The following is a 21,919-nucleotide window of genomic DNA, read 5'->3' on the forward strand; positions in this document are numbered from 1 at the left end:
ACACTTTTAATATAAATTTTTTATTTTTTAAAAAAACCTACATTGTGATTAAATCATGACAATATTCTCTGATCTCAAAGTTGAGGTGACCTGCCTGACTTGACTACCACTTTTAAAGTAGTATAAATTTTTTATTTTTTAAAAAAACCTACATTGTGATTAAATCATGACAATATTCTCTGATCTCAAAGTTGAGGTGACCTGCCTGACTTTTATGTGATCTGAATCATGATGGCCTTTGACAATCTAAGGCTTTGTGGTTGGCTCACTATACTGATCATCCTGAGAACGGGCACTGCTTTTCAGAGATAATTTGATATGTTTTATTATGAAATTTTTTAAAAAAACCTACATTGTGATTAAATCATGACAATATTCTCTGATCTCAAAGTTGAGGTGACCTGCCTGACTTTTATGTGATCTGAATCATGATGGCCTTTGACAATCTAAGGCTTTGTGGTTGGCTCACTATACTGATCATCCTGAGAACGGGCACTGCTTTTCAGAGATAATTTGATATGTTTTATTATGAAGAAATTCTCCTTTTCTCCTGCCTACCAAGACTTTCAGAGAAAAGGCAGTGAATGGGGCATATGGCTGACTACCACCTGAAGAATATAAGGAGGCTTAGGTGATAGTAATAGCTCTTCAGAGAAAGCTTGTCCTACTTCATTAATTTATGTGTGTGTGTGTGTGTGTGTGTTGGGGGTAGAAATGAATGCAGTTAAGTAGTTGTTTGGATTCAAAATTAAGACATAAAAAGCTAGAAAGACAAGATCTCTGAACAATGATCTTGGTGCTGCCATCTTGCCTTCCATAGAATACCGCCACTGGGGTCTCTAATTCCCTAAAGGCACTATAGCCAATCGATTTCCTTCCAAGAATGTTTGGAATTGAGTGAGTTTTCCTTCCATTATAAAAATAAAACTCAGGAAGAAAAATATCTTCAGATGAAGATAACCACTCTTTAACATTGTTGTACATTTCCTTCCAGCTTGTTTTAAAACAGATTTCATTTGTTTGTACTACACAGCTGTAATCTTATTATATAAACTATTATTTTTATATAATAATTTAATTGTCTTCTATATTACTATATACGCTTTTTAAACATAGTATTTAATGGTTGCATGCTATCCTACCACTCCTTTATGACTGTCCTTTTAGGTTATTTATATGTTTTTGTTACTATAAATAATTCATCATTCATTTGAAGTAATAACTACAAAAACAACCTTTGTGTACATTCCAGATAAACTGCTACATAAAAAGTTATTATTATCATAATAGTACTGAAAATTAAGATGATTAGGGTAAGCGATCTTTAAAATGATTTTTAAAAATCTAAAAGAGATACTTTCTAAAGGTGATTTGCCTAAAATTGTCACTGCAAAGATGAGCACATACTTTTTATTTGGATATACATGACATAGACTGGGGAGATGTCAAAGGAAAACTTTTTCCACGCTGTCTACACTCTCATTTTAGGCTCCTGGTGAGACTCTACACCTGTAGAGGAGACACCTGATTGAGGAGGTAGGACTGAGTTACCCACAAAAGTCATTCTATAAAAGAGGCATGTTCTAATCTATGTGTTAACCTAAAATAAAAGGCCAAAGTTAGAGGCAACAAGCATTTATTTGAGATAAAAAAAAAAAAATAGTTATTCAGGACACACTGATTCAGGCAAAAACCCAAATAGTATTCCTATTAGGAGACAAAGGCAATGGGTATTTATGAGAAATGGAAGGAGAACAATTACATCAACAGAAGGAAAGCATTTTTATGGGTGCAGATAAGCTAACATAATGATACTAATTCTAAAGAATGTTTTTAATTTTCAGTCTGGTAGTCATAAAATCTGCTTTCTTGTTATCTTTGCAAACAATTCTTTTGGTATAATGTTGTTTTAGGCCCAGGCATAGGACATGCAAGGCAATTCCTCTGGGATGGTAGCTCTGACTCCATTTCAGAGTGGCTGTTTATATATATATATATATTTACACATGTTATTGTAAGCCAGGATTACTTAGTTCATTTTATGTCAAATTGAATGAGAAGATAAATGATTTTAATCTTGAGAGTGCAAAGACTTCAGCAAGATTAGATCCTTATCTTTTCTCTGCTTGGTCTTGGAAGGACTCCAGGCTTCTGAAGTAGAACTTCCATATTTTCCAAATTGGAAAATCAATCAGTTGGTTAATCCAGTTGACTCATAGACTGAGATCCAGGGGGCACAATTTTTCACAATATGAATAAAATTGCATCATCACCCTCACCATCATTGTCATTCTCTTCAAACAATATTCACGGCCACTAGATACATGGCCAAACTGGAATAGATTCAGAACTGACCAGCTGATGGAATTTGAAGCATGTTTTACAGTAACATTGGAGAATTTCTCCTAACAGCCATCTACAAATAATAGCTGTCATTTATAGTAAAGAAGATTTTGAACTTTTTTTTTAATTGATCGAAGGATGAGAACCAGGCATCTTAAGCAGAAGTTATAGAGTCGGATTTCAGGTGAAAATGGGGGTGGAGGTGTGGGGAAATGCTAGTCAGAGCCCAAGTCGTTTAAGAATTAACTAGGCCTGGAAACCCTTACCTTTAGAGGCATTGCCTTATAATATGTCAAAACACAGTCTTTGCTTATCACTTCTGAATGGATTTTTATAACTTTGCTTTTGAAATTGTTATTAATTTCCATTTTGCATTTTTTGTTTTAAGAAATTTTGGAACCATTAAAAGGTATTGGTCCCAAATCGTTTCCTGGTTCACCTACAAGCTTTTAGTCCCTTGACACTGAGCCTCTGTTGTCTAATGAGTAGAATGGGACTTTCAGTGCTGTCTGGAGATGGAAAGGGCTATTTCCAAGATTGTGACAACCTGGCAGAGATGATGTATGTGGAAAATTGGACAATAGAGGGGATTTAAGTCATATAACTCTGAAGATCTTTTCCAGCCTGAGATTCTATAAGTTATAGTCTATGTGCAAAGGATTCCAGTGCAGCAAGAGATGAGTGCTAGGCTAATATAGGAATGGAGCTTGTTCTGATTATTATTTTATTTAAAGATCAAATACAGGAAAGAGCATGGGAATAGTGCTTGTGAGCAGTACTAGGAGCCAAAAATACTATTTGATTATCCTTTTTAACAGTCCCAGATATCTTGAATTTAGAGTGTATCTAGCTTATAGTTTTCTAACCTGGGTCCATGGATCCTTAGCTAGGGAAACACCTATAATTAGAGAATCAAAGTTTATGTGGATATGCATGCATACTTTTTATTTCTAGGGAGAAAGTCCATAGCTTTCATCACTTTCAAAATCACTTTTAACCCAGAAGAAGGTTGAGACCCATTGGATTTATTCAATCCTCTCTTATAGAGGGGGAAACTGAGGCATAGTGAGGTAAAGAGCCTTCCCCAGGTCACACAGGGCTTAGTCTTCTGGGGCAGAACTGAGTTTTCTGGGATTTTCTTCAGTCACCATCTCTTACTAACTGCCCTCCACAAGTGAGCCCAGAATTGCATATTTATTTATTTTCTTTGTTTTTGTTAGTCCAATTAATAATATTTAATCTTAATAAAAGAAAGGGTATCCATTCATCAATTTCGGAAGAATCAAAATCTGGTTCTGGGGCCAGAAAATGATTAGATCCAGAAACTCAGGTAAAAAATAGGTATATACATTTGATTACATAGGAAAAAAAGTGCTTACAATAACAAACCAATGTATTAGCTTCTTGCTGTTGCTGTAACAAATTACCACAAATTTTGGTAGCTTAAACAACACAAATTAATTATCTTACACTTCTGTGAATGGGTTCACAGGGCTAGGTTTCCTTGACTTTTCTAGCATCTAAAGTCTGTCTGCTGTGATATGTGATTTGTAAAAAAAAATAATGTAGTCATGCATCACATGAATTTGGGAGGCGTTGGGTATATAGACTTGTGGGACTGAGCCCTTGGAGGATCTGATGCTATCTCCAGGTAGATAGTGTTAGAACGGAGTTGAATTGTAAGATGCCCAGCTGGTATTGGAGAATTGTTTGGTGGTGTAAGAAACCACCCCCCGACACATTAGAACTGGGTGCAGAATTGAAACTACATTCCTGGGTTCTATAATCAAAGCCAGCAGTAAAACATCTTCTTCCCCTCTGACCTCTTGCCTCCTTCTTCTAAGAACCTGCCTCCTTCATATTAGGTCCATCCCAATGACTCAAGATTATCTCCCCATCTCAAGGTCCTTAATCTTAATTACATCTTCGAAGTCTCTTTTGCCATGTAAGGTAACATATTTGCAGTTTCAAGAGATTAAGGGGACTATTCAGCCTACCACAGCCAATAACATAATTTTTTGTTAATCCAATTTATCACAAAAGATGTTAAGAAGGAGCAAGGGAAAAAAGGAGACAGGGCAGTAAATTATTTTTAAAATTCCTTAGATAAAAATTTGAAAAGCTAATAAAAGATTTTGTTTAAGAAGTTCAAAGTGCCCAAGACATTACGTAAATGTGTATGTGGGTAGGGGAAAACAAAGACGAGAACCTGAGAAAAGTAGAGTACTTTTAAAGAAAGTACTGTTGGCAGGCTTTTTAAAAAAAAAAAAAAAAAAAATATCAAACCAGTCATGAGCTTCTTCAGAGTCAGTGAAGACAGCTAGGCTTTTAGCCAGTGTAATTCTAGGTGGGCCTGTGGGAACACCAGAATTAGCCATGGCGTATGCACAAATGCTTGTGTTGCCTTTAAGCTGGTAACAGCTGGTGGATGTGTGGTAGGGGACAAATGATGCTATAAATGAAAGTCATTTAATAAAGAAATTGAAGAAATTTCTGAACAGACCGTTCAGAAAATGAATGAATAACTATTATGTTAAAGTATTCAGGTTACAACACTGAACATTTGTACTTGATTATGAGGCTAAGGATAGTAGATTTAGAAATATGTCCTTAATTTGGCCCTTGTAGTTGTGAAGGTAAGACATGTTGAAATGTCACATGACCTGTTATGAGTTTTATTGCTGAATTTTACCAAATAATCTTTAAATAAAAAAGTTTCGGAATAATTGCCTTTAAACATAGATTAGATCAAATGCCATGTTGTGCCCATAATATTGTCATTCTCACTCATTTGCATCTGAAGATGTGTTTTGAGCATGAGAAGTGGGGTTTGGTTGCAGCTTGAGTGCGGGAAATGCATGCGGATCTGAATGTGGTGTGTGAACCTTGTCACGTGAGTTGTGGCAGATAAATTCTTAAGACTTGCTATTTTAATAAAAAAAAAAAGATGTTAAAAATAGGCAACTTCTCAAAACTAGAACAATCCAAAAATTTATATAAAACCACAAAAGACTATGAATAGCCAATGCCATTTTGAGAAAGAAGTACAAAGTTGGAAATATCGTGCTCCCTGATTTCAAACTATACTATAAGGCTATAATAATCAAAACTGTGTGGTGCTGTATAAAAACAGACACATGAATCAGTGGAACATAATAAAGAAATAAACTCTCACTTCTATGACCAATTAATCCCCAACAGAGGAGGCAAGAATGGAGAAATGGAAGTGTCTTCAATAAGTTGGGAAAACTGGACAGACATACCAAAAAAAAATGGGAAAAAAATAAATCTAGACTTCTTTCATATACCATATGCAAAAATAAACTAAAAATGGATTAAAGACTTAAATGTAAAATCTGAACTCATAAAAATCCTAGAAGAAAATATAGTTAGTAAACTTTTTGACATTTGTTTTAGCAATATCTTTTTGGATATGTCTACTTAGGCAAGGAAATTGAAAGCAAAAAAAATGGAATTACATAAAACTAAAAAGCTTCTGCACAATGAAGACAATCTATTGAATGAGAGAAGGTATTCACAAATGATATCTCCAATAAGGGGTTAAAGTCTAAAATACATAAAGAACTCGTGCAACTCAACATAAAAACATCTGATTAAAAAATGGGCAGAGAACATGAATAAACATTTCTTCAAACAAGATATGCAGATGGCCAACAGACTCATGAAAAGATGCTCAACATCACTAATTATCAGGGAAATGCAAATCAAAAACACAATGAGGAAGACCAGTCAAGATGGCATAGAGGGTAGAGTCTTTGTACATCTCCTTGTGTGACCACACCAAAATTGTGACAAAACTGCAGAGCAAAGAGCAAGGAGAGTCGCTTTGGGTATGGGTGAACAGAAACCCTATAAGTAGAGAGAGAAATAAGAAATCACCTTAAAGTGGTAGGAGATGCGAGGCTGCCCACGCAGGCTGTGAGAGAGACAGAAGCTATTGAGCTGCAGCCAGCAGGAGCAAACGTTCCTCTTAAAAGAACCATGACCATGACTGGACTTTCGTGGTGACAGACTGACTTGTTCTGAGTTCCAGTGTTGGGGAGTGGGGGGTGGGGGTGGAGGGAGGGGGCAGGCAGAGGGGAGGGGGGGGAGGTGGGCACCAGGGATACATAGTGAGATACTGAGTTGTTGGGCTTTGGGGTGAAGGCTAGAGAGAAGTCTTTCTCCCATGCAGAAGTGCTGCTGGTATCCATTGTTCCTTTGTTGAGCACTCCTCCCTCCCAGCATGCAGATGCAGGTGCTGCCATAGCTGAGACATTATCAAACTAGACAACAGAGGTTGCGCCACCCAGAGGATTTCCTGAAACTCTGCCTCTCCCAACTTGCAGCCCCACCTAAGCCACATCCAATGGTGTCCTCGGTGTGCCCTGTGTCCCTGTTGAACAGCTCCAAGTCTCATACTTATAACAGCTAACCTTGGTTTCTGGCGTGGCCTTTTGAGGCAATTATAAGCACAGCATGGTGGGAACCATCTGTGAATTACTTGGTGACTCTTACCAGGTGGCCCTGGAGGGGCACAGCCTAGGGCTAAATTTGGCCTACAGCCATACTCCTCTTAGGACTGTGCCACTGGGCCCCACAGGACATTTATTACACAAAGCTATGCTACTAAGACCGGGAAACTTAGGAGCTTTATTTACATAGTACATAGAAACAGACACAGAAAGGCAGCCAAATGAGGAGGTAAAGAAGCTTGTTTCACATGAAAGAACAGAACAGAGCTCTAGAAAAAGATTTAAACAAAGTGGAGTCAAGCAAGGTAAGAGATGCAGACTTCAAAACACTGGTTATAGAAATGTTCAAGTTCTTAGGGGAAGAGTAGATGAACTCAGTGAGAACTTTAACAAAGAGATAAAAAAAAAAAAACATAAAAATGGAGATGGAAATTATAAAAGGGAACCAGGCAGAAATGAAGAACACAATATCTGAGATGAAAAGTATATTAGAAGGAATCAACAGAGTGGATGAAGAGGAGGATCAAATCACTGCTATAGAGGATCAGGTAGTGCAGGACGTCCAATAAGAACAGAAATAAGAAAAAAGATTTAAAAAAATGGAAATAGTTTTTTTTTTTTTTATTTATCAGCTTATAATCCCTTATTTTTTAATTTTTTATTTTTTATGCCTACAGCATCTGGTCTTCCTAGATGGTCTCCCATCCAAGTACTAACCAGGCCTGACTCTGCTAAGCTTCTGAGATTAGACGGGATCAAGCTTGTTTAGGGTAGCATGGCTATAGACAAAAATGGAGATTGTTTAGGGAGTCTCTAGGACCGCCTTGAGTATAACAATATTTGCATCATAAGGGTGCCAGAAAGAGAAGAGAGAGAGAGCAAGGAACTGAAACCTATTTAAAGAAATAATGATGGAAACCCTCCTTAACCTGGTGAAGGCCATAGACATACAAGCCTAGAAAGTGCAGAGTCCCAAGCAAGATGAACCCAAAGAGGCCCACACAAAGACACATCATAATTAAGATGCCAAAGTTTAAATGCAAAGAGCGATCTTAAAAGCAGCAAGATAAAAGCAGTTAGTTACCTCCAAGAGAGCTCCCATAAGATTCTCAGCCTATTTCTCAATAGAAACATTGCAGGCCAGAAGGGTTTGGCACAAAATATTCAAAGCAATGAAAAGCCAGGACCTGTAACCAAGATTACTCTATCTAGCAAACCTATCATTTAGAATCGAAGGACAGATAAAGAGTTTCCCAGACAAGAAAAAGATAAAGGAGTTCATCACCACTAAGCCATTATTACAAGAAATGCTGGAGGGACTCTGTAAGAAGAAAAAAATATGTATCAAAAATATCAATAAAGAATGTCAATAGCTACACATCTATCAACAAGTATTTCAAATGAAAAAGAATTAAATGCTCCAATCAAATGTTAGGATGGCTGAATGAATGAGATAACATAGGCTATCTACAAGAGACTCACTTCAGATTAAAAGACACACAGATGGAAAGTAAAAAGATGAAAAAAGATATCGCATGATGGACCTAGAAGGAATTGCGTTGAGTGGAGTAAGTCACACAGAGAAAGATAAATGCTACATGATTTCATTTACTGGTGGAATCTAAATAACACAGTTAACAAAAAAATGACAGAAACAAACTGATAGATACAGAAAAAATTTTGAGGGTTACTAGATGGAAGGTTTGGGGGCGTTAGTGAAAAAAGGGGATGAGATTAAGAAGTACAAATTGGTAGTTACAAAATAGTCATGGAGATACAAAGTATAGCATAAGGAATATAGTCAAAATGTTATAATAACTATGGATGGTGTCAGAGAGGTACTAGATTTATTGGGGTGATCACTTTGTGAGTTACACAGATGTCTAATTACTATGTTGTACACCTGAAACTAATATAATATTTTTGCCAAGTATAATTGAAAAATAAGAAATATTAAAATAAAGAAACCATCAACAAAACAGAGAGGTAACCAACTGAATGGGAGAAAATATTCATACACTATGCCTCTGATAAGAGTTTAATATTTAAAATACATAAAAAAACTCATACAACTCAACAACAAAAAAACAATCCAATTAAATATGGGCAGAGGATCTGACACTTATCCCAAGAAGAAATATAAAAGGCCAATAGACATGCGAAGATGCTCAACCTCACTAGCTATTAGGGAAATGCAAATCAAAACCACAATGAGATACTATCTCACACCTGTTAGAATGGCTGTTAACAAGACAAGTAACAACAAATGTTGGAGATGTTGTGGGGAAAAAAGGAACTCTAATACACTGTTGGTGGGAATGCAAATTGGTACAGCCGCTATGGAAAACAGCATGACATTCCTAAAAAAATTAAGAATAGAATTACCGTATGACCCAGCAATCATTCTTCTGGGAATCTATCCCCAAATTTGAGAACATTTATCTATAAATATATATGTACCCCGATGTTCATTGCAGCAATGGCCAAGACAACCAAAGTGTCCTTAGATAGATGATTGTCCTAAAAAGATGTGGTACATATATACACTAGAATATTACTCAGCCACAAGAGAATATAAAATACTGTCATTTGTGACAATATGGGTGGATATTGAGGTAATCATGCTAAGCAAAATAACTCAGGCAGAAAAAAGTTGAGAACCACATAATTTTACTCAAATGTGAAATATACACATAAACACTCACACAAGAAGGAAAAAGTAATGACAAAAACATAAATGTAAAGAGGGTGAATAAAAACGGTAGTGATTTGAGAATGTGTTTGAACTTAAGTGACCATCAACTTAAAATAGACTGCTATAAATATAGCTTGGTACATATGAAGCATGTGGTAACTGCAAACCAAAAATCTATAAGAGATATACAAGAAATGAAGAGAAAGGAATCCAAATACAGTACTACAAAAAATTATCAATATACAAGAGAAGAGAGCAAAAGAATACAAAAGGAACAGAGAAAACAATCAGAAAACAATTAATAAAATGGCAATAGCTATTTGCCTATTGCTAATTACTTTAAATATAAATGGATTAAATGCCCCAATCAAAAGACACAGGGTGGCTGAATGAGTTAAAAAAACAGACTCATACATAGGCTACCTACAAGAGACCTAGTTCAGATCAAAAGGCACACACAGACAAAAGTAAAGGGATGGAAAAAGATATTTCATGCAGACATTTTATAATGATAAATGGATCAATCCAATAAGAGAATAAACACTTGTAAACATTTACACACCCAGTATAGGTGTACCTAAACATATAAAACAAATATTGACCAACATAAAGAGAGAGATCAACAGTAATACAGTCATCGTATGGGACTTTAACATCCCATTGACATCAATGGATAGATCTTCCAGACAGAAAATCAACAAGGAAACTTTGGCCTTTAATGGCACATTAGACCAGATGAACTTAATTGATATTTTTAGGACATTTCACCCAAAAGCAGCAGAATATACTGCTTTTCAAGTGCACATGGAACATTTTCCAGGACAGGCCACATGTTAGGGCCACAAAAAATTCTTAGTACATTTAAGAAGTTTGATATCATATCAAGTATCTTCTCTGATCACAATTGTATAAAACTAGAAATCAATTACGAGAAGAAAACTGAAAAACACATAAACATGGAGGCTAAATAACATGACACTAAGTAATAAATGGGTTAACAATGATACACAGAAATACAAAGGATTATTAGGAAATACTACCAACAATTATATGCTAACAAATTGGACAACCTGCAAGAAATGAATAAAGTCCTAGAAACATACAATTTTCCAATGTTGAATCAGGAAGACACAGAAAATATCCACAGAACAATAGCTGCTAATGAAATTATATTAGTAACCAAAATATCCCAACAAACAAAAGTCCTGGACTAAAGGGCTTCACAGCTAAATTTTACCAAATTTTCAAAGAAGAATTAAAACATATCCCCCTCAAACCATTCCAAAAAAATTGAATAAGAAGGATGCTTCCCAAACTCATTTTATGAAACCACCATTACCATGTTACCAAAACCAAAGACACTATAAAAAATATTATAGACCAATATCCATGATGAACATAGATGAAAAAATCCCCAACAAAATAATAATGAACCAAATTCAGCAATATGCTAAAAAGATTATATGCCATCATCAGGTGGGATTTATTCCTGGGATGCAAGTTTTGTTCAATATCTACTAATCAATGACATACACCACATAAATAAATTGAGAAATAAAAACCATATGATCATGTCAATAGAAATAGAAGGAGTACTTGACAAAATCCAACATTGATTTATGATAAAAACTCTCAGCCAAGTAGGAACCTACCTCAAAATAATAAAAGCCATATATGACAAATACAGCTAATATCATACTCAAAGAAAAACTCAGTGTTTTTCTTTAAAAGCTTTTTCTTTAAGATTGGAAAAAAGACAAGGATATCTACTTTCTTTACCTTTGTTCAACACAGCATCTGTAAATCCTAGCCACAGAAATCAGACAAGAAAAAAAAATAAAGCCATCCACATTGGAAAGAAATAAAACTGTCATTATTTGCAGAAGGCATAATACTACATATAGAGAACCCTAAAGAGTCCACCAAAAAACTATTAGAGCTGATAAATTACTTCAGTAAAGTAGCAGAATACAAAATTAATATTCAGGAATAGAGTACATTTGTATACATCAAGAAAGAACTATCAAAAGGAAAAATTAAGAAAACAATCTCATTTACGATTGCATCAAGAAAGAAAGAAAGAAAGAAAGAAAGAAAGAAAGGAAGGAAGGAAGGAAGGAAGGAAGGAAGGAAGGAGGGAAGGAAAAGAAAAGAAAGAAAGAAAGAAAGAAAGAAAGAAAGAAAGAAAGAAAGAAAAGAAAAGAAAACCTAGGAATAAATTTAACCAAAGAGGTATAAGTCCTGTATTCATAAAATTATAAGAAATTAGAAAAAGAAATTGAAGAAGATACAAATAAATGGAAACATATACTGTGCACATGGATGGAACAATTAACATTGCTAAAATGACTACAATATCCAAAGCAATCTATAGATTCAGTACAATCCCTATCAAAATACCAATGATATTTTTCACAGAACTAGAAAAAATAATCCTAAAATTTATATAGAACCACAAAAGACCCCGATTAGCCACAGCAATCTAGAGAAAGAACAAAGTTGGAAGTGTCATACTGCCTGATATTAAACTATACTACAGGGCTATAGTAATCAAAACAGCATGGTACTGGCATAAAAACTGATATAGATCAATGGAATAGAACAGAGAGCCCAGAGATAAACCCATGCCTATATGATTAATTAATCTATGACAAAGGAGGCAAGAATAACAGTGGGGTAAAGACAGTCTCTTCAATAAATGGTGTTGGACACATACATGCAAAAGAATGAAACTGGATCACTTTATTATACTATATACAAGAATAAACTCAAAATAGATTAAAAACTTAAATGTAAAGCCCAAACCATAAAACTCCTAGAAGAAAACATAGGTAGTAAACTCTCCGAATTGCTCTTAGTAATATTTTTTTTCTGACATATCTCTTCAGGCAAGGGAAACAAAAGAAAAAATAAACAAATGTGACTACATCAAACAAAAAAGTTTTTGCACAGCGAAGGAAACCGTCAACAAAAGAAAAAGACAATCTACTGAATGGGAGAAGATATTTGCCAATGATACATCTGATAGGGAATTAATATCCAAGATATGTAAAGAACTCACACAACTTAACATCAAAGGAATAAACAATCTAATTAAAAAATGAACAGAGGATTTGAGTAGAAATTTCTCCAAAGAAAATATACAGATAACCAACAAACACATGAAAAGATTCTCAATGTCACTAATCATCAGAGAAGAGCAAATTAAAACCTCAGTGGATAGCACTCATACTTCTCAGAATGGCTATCATCACTAAATCAACAAACAGCAAGTGTTGGAAAGAATGGAGAAAAGGGAAGCCACGAGCACTGTTGGTGGGATTGTAAACTGGTGCAGCCACCATAAAAAACAGTATGGGGTTCCACACAAAATTAAAAATAAGAGCTACCATATGATTCAGTAATCCAAATTTTGAGTATTTATTCAAAGAAATTCAAAACACTAATCTGAAAAGACTAATGCATCCCTATGTTCATTGCAGCATTATTTGCAATAGCCAAGATATGAAAGCAACCTAGGTGTCCATTGATAGACAAATGGATAAATAAGAAGTGGTACATGTATACAATCGAATGTTAGTCATAAAAAGGAATGAAATCTTACCATGCAACAACATGGATGGACCTAGAGAGTATTATGCTAAGTGAAATAAATCAAATAGAGAAAGGCCCGCCATATGATTTCACTTATATGTTGAATCTAAAAAAACAAAATAAATGAACAAACAAAACAGAAACAAAGTCATAGATACAGAGAACAAACTCATGGTTGCCAGATGGTAGGGAGGTTGGGAAGCTGTGTAAAAAAGGTGAATAAGTGCAAATTGATCATTATAAAATAGCTATAGGAATGTAAAGCACAGCATAGGGAATATAGTCAATAATATTGTGATGGCTATGTATGGTGTCAGGTGGGTATAGACTTAGGGGGATCACCTTGCAAGTTATATAAACGTATAATCATTATACTGTATACCTGAAATTAATATAATATTGAACATCAACTGTAATTGAAAAAAAATTAAGAGATTTTTTAAAAAATAAAAAAACATGACAACCTTTGTTCCCTAACTTGCTTTTTATCAGATCCACAGTGTTCTTTTAGGTGGCAAACAAACAAACCAACAAACAAACAAGTAGGCAATCCCTAGGCCTATGTGAAGAGGCAGAACCACCTAACTTTTTACACTAAAGTATATAATAGTGCAAATGTGAATCCAGTGATGTTCCTAAATGGTTTACATGAGCCATTTAAAAAGAACATTGGGTAGATATCATGGGAAAAAGAACCAATTCTGGCCATATTTCTCTTCTCTGCAAAAGCCTTCAATGGCTATGCTTGTCTGCAGAATAAGGACATACTACTGAGAGTTGCATTCCAGGTCCTCCACAGTCTGGTCATCTTTCCATTATTTCCCAATATGGTGCATCCTATGATCTCATCAAACAGCTACTCCTATCTCCTATATATATCTGCTCCCCTACCACACGAAGCCTTTGACTCATGCCAGTGTGTCTCCATTGGAAGAACTTGGCATTCTCTGAGTACCGACTCAGCCCAGCTTTAGATGGTCAGGATGGTGTTTCCTCCCCTTCTAGGTGATTGCCTGCCTGAGTTCCTTGCCTCCCCCAATTCACTGGAAGTCAGGTCTTTCTTGATCCCTATAGCAAGTTACCAGCACTCTTGGACAGCATGCCTCACCTTGCTTACACGTGTTTATGTCCCAGCCCAACCTGGGGACTGCTCAAAGGCAAGATTTGTGTCTTGTTTATCTTTAAGACTCTCTATCATTTAGCTCCACGGGAAGTACAGAATAAATACCCAATAAATAATCGTGAAAGAAAGAAAAAGTGGAAAGAAAAAGGAAACGAGAGAAGAAATTTAAAATATTGTATAGTTCTCTGGGATGGGATCTTTTTAAAGACATGCCTCCTCCTTCTACTGATTTTTGAGGAGAGACTTCCTGGCTGGCTGAGAGTTTTTACGCAGCCAAGAAAGCCTGAACTGTTGATCCAATTGTCTCTGGCTGTGTTTATGGAGGGTGTGTCCAACTTGTAGGCAGCTTCTCTTTATGTTTATCTGTCCAGTAACTGGTTATTTCCATACAAGGAGCTGAGCAGCAGCTGCCTTTCCATCCCTCTTGACTCTGACAGATGACATAACCCAGAACTGCAGAGCAAAGCATGAGTAGGGACCCACTGGCTGAAGCAGAACACTCTTATGCAGGCAAAGTAGGTGGGCTTTGCTCTCTGTACTGGGAGCAGTGTCAGGCATCAGAGACCTCTATGAGAATAACATTCCTGTGAAGATATTGGTCACTACTTTAAATGATTGTTGGGAAGGTTTAACAAAAGAAAATTGCTAAAACATATCTTTGCAAAGTGGGTCTTTTGGGACTAGAAAAATGAGACTAGGAGGAGAAATGAAACTTGCTGAAGATTACCCAGCAAAGCTGTCTGGTTGAAGCATTCTTTCTTCTGGAATCCAAAAAGTGGTTTTAGGACTTCATTTCTTTTGGATTCTCTCACAAGGGAAGTAAAGAAGGGGAAATATTTCTGTCAAGGAAGTACCCCTGGCCGCCTACAGGGATTCTTTTCTAGTCCGGAGGTCTTCCTCTCTGACAGATGCCTGAGAAATAGTGGGTGCTGGAGATCACCTGGCCCAACCTCCCTATATGACAGATGGTAATGGATGGGTGGACCAAGCTGATGTCTGCTGAGCACTCATCCTGTGCCAGGCTCTGAGCTGCCTATTTTATTTGTTATTTCATTTAACCCTCAAAATCACTTTGAGACAGTGGAATTTTGAGCTTCTTTGTAATTTTCTTCTTGCTTGAATTTTAAAAAATAGTATGTTCCTTTAAAAAGTTATAGTCATTAGTCTAGGAGATATCAAGATCTAGATGTTGCTATTCCCATTTTCACATAAGAAAATGAAGGCTCAGAGAGGTTAGAGTGCTTGCTTGAGGTTGCACAGCCAGTACATACTGGAATCAGGAGTTGAACCCAACTGTGATTTACTCCAGGCCTGACCTTTCATAATAACTGCCAACATAAGGAGATGGAGACCAGAAGGAAACACTTTTTAAAAAAAGTTTCCCAGTCCTGCCTACCTGACACTTCCCTGCATACCCCATCAGAAGGAGCAGGATTTAGGTTTTCTCTCATCTCTGAAATTCTTGCTAGTCAAAGTTGTAGCATCAGCATTACCCAGGAGATTGTTAGAATCTCAGGCCCTACTCCAGACCTACTGAATTAGAACCTGAATTTTAAGATCTTTGGTAATATACATGCACACTAAAGTTTGAAAAGCCCTGCTTTGCATCAAACCTTCCCTCTTCCTTCTTCCTAGTTCCAGTCTCATAGCTAAGCCTTAATGGCAGATGAGGTGATAAAGAGAAAGGTCAGCCTTATTCTAAGGAGATGTAAATTAGGAGAGAACTCACAATGCTTGCTGGATTTCATCAGCTTTTGAAACTTGACTCTAGGCCCCAGCAATATTGTAGAATGGAATCTAAAACAGGTATGTGAGCCTGCAGAAAATAATTTGGTAGTTAACATTTGGAATCCATTCTGAGTTCACTATAAGAAAAAAAAAAATCATTCCAAGTTGATCACATTTTCTTTTTCTGAAAAGTAATAAAAAGTTTATGATTGTAAAAGTGATTGTAAAGAATCTCATGAGCTAATATGGACATGAGATATTATTGAGCTAACAGTCAAATTGATTCAAGACCTGATAAGTTGTTATATATGTGATTGTAAAAGTCTATCACCCAGTCTGGGGTGAAGTCTATACTACATTGCTTCAGGGGTCTGTCTCCAGCCTTCTCCTGGTCAAAGTGATTATTAGTGACTTTGAAGACATGAGGGGCATTCCACTAGAATTTTCTATGGACAGAACTATAGTTCATGGCAGCTAAATTATTCTATAATCAAGCCTTGTTAGAAGTGTTTTAAGTCAGTTCATGAGAGCCTGGAGGCAAGCACTAGGACAGGTGTATTCTCTCCCTTTGTGCCAGGTTAAGAAAATTTCCCCTAGTGAGCCTCATAGGCAGTGTGAACCGAAAAGAGACGGTGTTGATCCTCAGTGCAGACAGTAAGGGACCATTGTCTGCACAGAATTTGAAAACATTAACAAAACTAGTAAAAGTCAATCTTTTTTATTATCACCATGTGCCAGCAATTCTAAACAATGTCGGGGATAAAATACTCTTCCTTGAGAAAAAAAAGATGGTCTAAGTTCTAAATGATTATTATTGGGTAAATTTCAAATTAGCACATTTTAAAATTACTTATCCTTTAATAAACACTGTATCCTGCCTGAAAGTTAATTCAGAGGACTCTTAGTTGTATATCCAGCCTCTTACATATGTGCATTCGGCTGCATGTATTTCCCGTGAGAATAAGTTTTTAAGATTCAGAATTGTTTGAGCTTGCATTGGCCAATTATCATGTCTCTAATCCCCATGACACTACATCTTCCTACATTTTAAGTAGATTAGAAATAAGCAGTGATTATAAAAGATAAAGAAGCAGAACTTCTGTTATTCTAAAACATTTAGAGTTTTATTAATATTTAAATTTTAAAACAATGAAACAGTGTGAGAACTATGAAGTGTAATATGTTTGGTAGGTACAAATTTCAGTTTACACACGAAATATGTATATGAATGTGAATATATGTGAATAAAAATATGAGAGTATTGTACTAGGATATTCTAAAAATATCATTCTTGGTATAAAATACTAGAGTAGTCCCAGTATGCGGTTGTTCCCTGATGGGCACCCCTGAGGGAGATAGCCATGGAGTTCCAAGTGACAAGTTATAAGTGACAGCCAACATGATTGTGCTTGCTTCTAACATTTCCTCTCCAGCCCACTTCTTGGCTGTCTCCCCTTTCCTTCCTGTCTTGGATTTGTATTCCTGGTCTGGGTTCTGATACCCTAGAGGTGGGCATTCTCTCCTTCTTCCTCTTCCAATCTAAGACATGCTCTCTCATTTGCAGATGACACAAAGCTTAACATAGTGATATAATGGTGACAGAATAAAAATTCAAAATTATCTTGACAGCTTGGAATGCTATACTGAAAGCAATCAGATAGGAATGAAGGTGAAAACCCCATTTCAGGTTAAAAAATTCAGTGTCATGAAGAAATTTGGGGGGTGGTGGTAATGGATATGTTTACTATCTTGATTGTGGAGATGGTTTCATGGGTATATGTGTATGTCAGAGCTTATCAAGTTGCATATTTTAAATATATGCAGTTTATGTATGTCAATTATACCTCAGTAAAGCTGTTTTAAAAAGGCAATGCCATATGGACAAAAAGAGGGAATCTCTGACGTGGCTATAGCACCTTTGAGAAAACTTGGGAAGTTCTAGTGACTATATTTGTTATTTGACCTTAAATAAATGTGATTTTTTTGCTAAAGAGGCTATTGGAAGCACAATGTCCAGATCTAGGAAGTGTGACTAGCACCACACCTGGATACTATATTCTATTCTGAGCACCATAATTTAAAGTGTGGTGACCCAGGGTCCCATCTTTGAGTGGCCAGGAGACAAGATTTGAAGCCTCCTTGGTATCAAAATTACTTGGGTTCTTCGGCAACCCAGTCCCTGCTAACAAACTTCACATTCCTTCCATCACAATCCTGATGAGACAGATGTGAGAAATTCATAGCTCCCCTTCTCCACGGGTTTGGAGATTTCACTAAATGGTCAGGGTCCCATGTGAGTTCCCTATATTCTGTTCTGCTGGACACTCATGACAAACAACCTTCTCAATCAGGGCTGACCCCCTCTGTGACATAATAATGACGAACTGTGGATTCTATGCAATTCACTAAGTATGCCAGTGTAATTCTATTCTTCCGCTCTCATTAGGAAAACTTAAGGGAATGCAAGGTAGTGAGAAGACATTATTATGTGAAGAATCTTCAATCTGCTCTAACTTATAAATAAGCACTAACCTTTCATGCCCTTGAATATTATGATTATTAACAAATTACTGGCAATGCACCTCACAGCTGATAGGCACGCAGCAGTCTATTGAGTTGACCACCCAGAGGCTGAAAACTGCCTGGATTCCAGGAAGCCTAGGATCTAGCTTAGAGCATTAGCTCATGCAGCACCCTTAGCTTGGCTCTGTACCTGTCTCTCCATCTTTTGATGCTGTTGAGACTGCTGGGCCTAGCCTTTGGGCTGGTGCTTGAGCCTGATGCACTAGCATTGGCTGCTGGATCTTGCTTGATTGCCTTGCTATGCTCACTTTCCTTTGGCTGCAGGGATGTGCTGTTGGCACATCAGAGATCATCAAAACAGTGTGAGATTTCCAGAAACTTGTTTAAGGAACTGTTGAAAGAGCAGGGAGTATTTAACTTGGAGAAGGGAAATGAAGGGAAAGCATGGCAGTGGTCTTCAAATTTTTGAAGGCCTGACATGACCCGGCTTGTTCCATTAGACAAGGATACAGAGGGCCAAATTCAGGTATAGAAGTTTGTTTTTCTGGAAGGCAAACTCGAGCTTAACAGGAGGAAGTCCTTGGCAATTAGGACTGGTCGCTAATAGACTAACTGTACTCGGAAGCAGCAAAATTGTTTCACTGTGGGAATTAGAAAATGCATGGTTAGGGGTAGACACGAAGGATTTCTGTACCTGTATATTCTGTTGAAGGTTCTTCCTTCAGGCTCTAGAATTCTATATTTCTAAAAACCTCTGTTTTCTCATACTTCAATAGCCCTATTTAGACTGTCACTCCAACCTGAGTTTACAGATCCACTTTCTCCCAGGGAGCTCAGCACTTCCCTGCAAGTTATTGAACTTCTTTTTATAATTTCTCTGCTTCAGTGGCTAGGATTTCTCTTTCTCACGTCGCAGGAGCATGCAAGTTGGCCCTAGAGATATTGTGCATCATATCAGATTTCACTTTCTGGGTGTTAGGTTATATCTTGAAATATATCTCCTTCATACTAGCTTATGACCTTGTCTGCCTTAATTGCAGCTTTAACATGGGTTTACTCTCTAATGGGAACACTTGGAGGCCAGAGCAGGGGGTAAGGAGCCTCATCTTCCTACATCTCTCTCCCTCACCTGCCGAATGGGCATGCATTCTCCCACATCACTTCCACTCTCTCTGGGCCAGTAGGCTAAATTAAATAACATCAGTAACCTTGTAATTCTTTTTCATTAATTTTTAATTTTTCAAATACAGTTGGTATACAATATTATATTAATTCCAGGTGTGCAACATGGTGATTAGACATTTATATAATTTGCAAAGTAATCACCCCAATAAATCTAGTAACCCTCTGACACTATACATAGTTATTACAATATTACTGACTATGTTATTACAATATTATATGACTCCTTATGCTATATTTTACATCCCCATGATTATTTTGTAACTACCAATTTGTACTTCTTAATTGTGTCCCCCTTTTTACCCACCCGCATCCCTCCTTCCATCTGGCAACCATCAAAATATTCTCTGTATTTATGAGTTTCTTTCTGTTTTGTTTGTTTGTTTGTTTTATTCTTTAGATTCCATCTGTAAATAAAATCATATGGCATTTGTCTTTCTCTGTGTGACTTATTCCACTTAGCACAACACCCTTTAGGTCCATCTATGTTGTAGAAGATGGCAAGATTTCTTTTTATGGCTCAGTAATATTTTACTGTATCTATGTACCATCTCTTTTTTTATCTATTCATCCATTAATGAACACAGAGGTTGCCTCCACACCTTGGCTATTGTTAATAATGCTGCAATGAACATATGGACTCACATGTCTCTTTGAGGTAGTGTTTTGGGTTTCTTTGAATAAATACTCAAAAGTGAGATTACTAGGTCCTTCTTCATCTCTTGGTTTAGCTTTTGTTTTAAAGTCTATTTTGTCTGTATAAGTATTGCTGCCTCAGCTTTGTTTGTTTCCATTTTTGTGAAATATCTTTTCCCATTCCTTTACTTTCCATCTGTGTGTGTCTTTTGATTTATTTATTTATTTTTATTATTATTTATTATTATTTATGCTTACAGCACCTTGTCTTCCTAGGTGGTCTCCCATCCAAGTACTAACCAGGCCCTATTCTGCTTAGCTTCCAAGATCAGACACGGGGTTGTTCAGGGTGGCATGGCCATAGACCGTGGACCGTGGCTCCACTGGGGTGTGAACCCAGAACTTTCTGTGTATAAAGCAGATGTGCTAACCACTACACTATGGAACCAATCCATGTCTTTTGATTTTAAGTGAGTCTCTTGTAGGCAGCATATTTGAGTCTTGTTTTATTCATTTATCTATCTTTTGATTGAAGCATTTAATCCATTTACATTTAAAGTAATTGTTGCTAAATATGTTATTATTGCCATTTTACTTTTCATATTCTAAGTCTTTTTTTTTCTTCTTCTTAAAAATGTCCCTTTAACATTTCTCGTAATACTAGTTTGGTGGTGATAAACCCCTTTAGCTTTTTCTTGTCTGGGAAGCTCTTTATCGGTCCTTCAACTTTAAATTGTAGCCTTGCTGGATAGAGTAGTCTTGGTTGTAAGTCTTTGCTTTTCATCACTTTGAATATTTCATGGCAATCCCTCTGGCCTGAAACGTTTCTGTTGAGAAATCATCTGATAGTCTTATGGGATCTCCCTTATAGGTAACTAACTGCCTTTCTCTTGCTGCTTTTTAAGTTTCTCTGTTTGTCTTTAACCTGTGACATTTTAATTATGATGTGTTGTGGTGTGGGCCTCTTTGGGTTCATCTTGTTTGGGACTCTACGTGCTTCCTGGGCTTATATGTCTATTTCCTTCACCAGGTTAGAGAATTTTTCCAACATTAGTTCTTCAAAATGTTTTCAATTCTTTGCTCTTTCTCTTCTCCTTCTGGTACTCCTATGATGTGGATGTTGTTATGCTTGATATTGTTCTAGAGGCCTCTTAAACTATCTTCAATTTTTTGAATTCGTTTTTCTTGTCGCTGTCTTGATTGTGTATTTTCTGCTACCTTATCTTCTAAATTGCTAATTAAATCCTCTGCTTCATCTAATCTACTGTTGATTTCCTCTAATGTATTCTTCATTTCAGTTATTGTATTCTTCATTTATGATTGGTTCTTTTTTATGCCTTCTATCTCAATTTCAAGGTTTTCTATCTCTGTAAAAGTTCTCACTGAGTTCATATACTCTTCCTTATAACCAATGTTTTAAACTCTGCATCTGGTAGATTGCTTGTCTCCATTTTGTTTAGTGCAGTTTCTGGAGCTTTGTTGTGTTCTTTCATTTGGGACATTTTTTTTTGTCCTATTTTGGCTGCTTTCCTATGTTTGTTTTATGTATTATGTAGGGCTTCTATGTCTCCAGTCTTAGTAGAGTGGCCTTATATTGTAGGTGTACTGTGGGGCTCACTG

At 36.4% G+C, this 21,919-nt stretch overlaps 1 protein-coding gene and 1 pseudogene across 2 annotated transcripts in view; one reads left to right on the top strand and one right to left on the bottom strand.

The window, feature by feature from the left end:
- Positions 1-21,919, top strand: part of SMYD1 (SET and MYND domain containing 1) — a 60,119-nt gene that overhangs the window by 1,337 nt on the left and 36,863 nt on the right. The window lies entirely within an intron of this gene.
- LOC112481160 lies at positions 7,487-7,605 on the bottom strand (annotated as a pseudogene).

Source organism: Pteropus alecto, unplaced genomic scaffold (genome assembly GCF_000325575.1).
Source record: "Pteropus alecto unplaced genomic scaffold, ASM32557v1 scaffold315, whole genome shotgun sequence".
Classification (NCBI taxonomy): Eukaryota; Metazoa; Chordata; class Mammalia; order Chiroptera; family Pteropodidae; genus Pteropus; species Pteropus alecto.